General features: G+C 41.1%; 1 pseudogene; it reads right to left on the bottom strand.

The window, feature by feature from the left end:
• Positions 1-292: 292 nt before the first annotated feature.
• On the bottom strand, positions 293-411 carry LOC118611858 (annotated as a pseudogene).
• Positions 412-2,943: the final 2,532 nt, after the last annotated feature.

Raw genomic sequence — 2,943 nt, 5'->3', positions numbered from 1 at the left:
GATCTTAGAGAGCCGAGCTCTTTTAAGCGGGTCCCGTTATTTCCCTATGTAAATGTTTTAAATTGGATTTCTGTTGCCAGATGTTGATTCTTGCTTTAAAAGTAAAAAATGGACTCTAAAAAGTGCCGGAAACCAAAATAAGGTACATCACTGTGTTTCAGTAAACTTTTATTTATGGACTCTAATTTTTTTTTTTTTCAGGCGAGGCAACCCTTGGTTGACCTCACAGATTGCAAGGACCTTGTCAGCTTACAATCCCTCATTTTTTTATTGTTTTATTTTTTAATTTTTCCTCCTACAGTACCTGGTCTTCCTAGATGTTCTCCCATCTAAGTACTAACCAGGCCCGACCCTGCTTAGCTTCCAAGATCAGATGGGATGGAGCTTGTTCAGGGTAGCATGGATGTAGACTTAAGATTTGAATTTTATAAAATTTTCATATGACATGATATATTATTTTTCTTTTGATTCCTCCCACTCCCCATCATTTAAAATTATAAAAACCATTGTGACCTTGCAGGCTATACTATACAGAAATACTTGGCAGGCCAGATTTGGCCTAGGGCTTAATTTGCCACAACCTCTAAAACTTTTAAATATACAGCCATTGCCTTGCTCAGTTCAGGCTGCTATCATAAAGTTCCATGGGCTTCGGGATTTATCAACAGATAGTTATTTTTCACAGTTCCGGAGGCTGGAAGTCTGCGATCAGGGTACCGGCTTGGTCAGGTTCTGGTGAGAGCTCTCTTCCTGGTTCGTGGATGGTCATTTTCTTGTTCTGTCCTCACAGCTCTCTTCAGTATTAAAATACTGAAGAATAAATTTAACCAAGAAGAAAAATCTGTACATTGAAAATTAAAAAGACATCAACGAAAGAAACTGAAGACGGCACAAATAAAGGGAAAGATATTCCATGCTCATGGATTAGAAGAAATAATATTGTTAAAATTTCTATGTCACCCAAAGCAATCTACACATTCAATCAAATCCCTATCAAAATCCCAATGGCATTTTTTATAGAAATAGAAAAAAACAATCTAAAATTTGTGTGGAACCACAAAAGACCCTGAAAAGTCAAAGAAATACTGAGAAAGAAGAACAAAACTGGAGGCGTCACACTTTCTGATTTCAAATTATATTACAAAACCATAGTAATCAAAACAGTATGGCATTGGCATAAAAACAGACACATAGGTCACTGGAATGGAACAGAGAGGCTGGAAATAAAGCCTTGCATATATGCTCAGTTAGTTATGACAAAAGAGCCAAGAACGTACAATGGAGAAAGCAAGGTCTCTTCAGCAAACGGTATCAGGAAAGCGGGATAAGTATGTGCAAAAAGACGAAACCGTACTCCTACAACATACACAAAATCGACTCAAAAAGATTAAAACTTAAACTTAAGATTTGAAACTATTAAACTCCTAGAAGAAAATGTAAGACGTAAGCTCCTTAACATTTGTTTGACAATATTTTGGATTTGACCCCAAAGGCAAAGGCAATACAAGCAACAAAACAGAACAAAACAAACTCCCCCAAAACGAGTGGGACTATATCAGAGTAAAAAGCTTCCACGCAGAAAAAGAAACCATCGGTAAAACGAAAGGCAACTTACGTAATGGGAAAAATATTTGCATATCAGAAATCTGATAAGGGCTTAACATCCAAAATATATAAAGAACTCACACAACTCAATAGTAAAAACCAAAGAATCTGGTTAAAAATGGGCAGAGGAACTAAATAGACATTTTTCCAAAGAAGACATACCAACGGCCACCAGGTACACGAAAAGGTGCTCACCATCAGTAATCATCAGGGAAATGCAAATCAAAGCCACCGGGAGTTATCACCCCGCACCTGCTAGAATGGCTGTTACCAAAAAGACCAGAGATAACGAGTGCTGGCTGGGGTGTGGGGAACGGGAATGCTTGTGCACTGCTGGTGGAAACTTCATTGGTGCAGCCGCTATGGGAAACAGCATGGCGGCTTCTCAGAACATTAAAACCGGAGCTACCACGTGATTCGGAAGCCCCGCTTCAGGGTGCATATCCGAAGGAAATGGAGGCAAGGCGTGGAAGAGAGATCCGCATTCCCAGGTCCATTGCAGCATTACTCACAACAATAGAAATCAAGAGACTGCGCAAATATGCATCAGCAGGTGGATATTTAAAAAAGATGTGGTGTATCCACACACACACACACACACACACACACACACACACTCACACACACACAGTGGGATATTATTCAGCCACGTAAACCAAGGAGATCCTGCCACCTGTGATGTGCGTGGACTTTGAGAGCTTGCGCCAGCTCAAGTAAGTCAGACAGGGAAAGACACATATTGCACGGTATCCCTACATGTGGGCCCTAAATAAAAACACAGAAACAGAGAGTGGGAAAGTGGTTGCTCTGGGCGAGGGCGAGGAAAGAGGGAGAGACGGCGAGAAGGTGCGAACTTTCAGCCGAATAAGGTCTGACGGCCTAATGTGGAGCGTGGCGACTGTAGTGGATCGCACTTGAAATAAGCCAAGAGAGTAAAATCTAAGTGTTCGCACTAAGAAAAAATCAGTGTGTGAGGTGATGATTGCGTTAATGACATGGCGGAGTCCTGTCACACTCAAACGTACGTCAGATCACCACGATGAACACTGTAAATATATTACCGCGTTATTTGTCAATTATACTTCAGTAAAGTTGAAAAAAAAAATTAAGAGTACTCTCCCCCAACTATTTTTAAATGAAGTTAAGGAAGCCTTCTATGAGAAAGCTGTAATTGATCTGAAGTCTAGTAGAATTGTGATCTGAAGGACAGAAGTGAGGGGAAGGAACATCTTGGTAGAGGAGGCAGATGGTCACGGGAGGGAGCTGGTGGTTTGAGAGCCGGAAGCAGACCACGAGGCTGGAGTACGCGGACGAGGGCAGGTGAGGTAAGGGATGCCG

This window comes from Rousettus aegyptiacus, unplaced genomic scaffold (genome assembly GCF_014176215.1).
Source record: "Rousettus aegyptiacus isolate mRouAeg1 unplaced genomic scaffold, mRouAeg1.p scaffold_m13_p_14, whole genome shotgun sequence".
NCBI lineage: Eukaryota > Metazoa > Chordata > Mammalia > Chiroptera > Pteropodidae > Rousettus > Rousettus aegyptiacus.
This window is presented reverse-complemented; position numbering and strand designations above follow the sequence as displayed.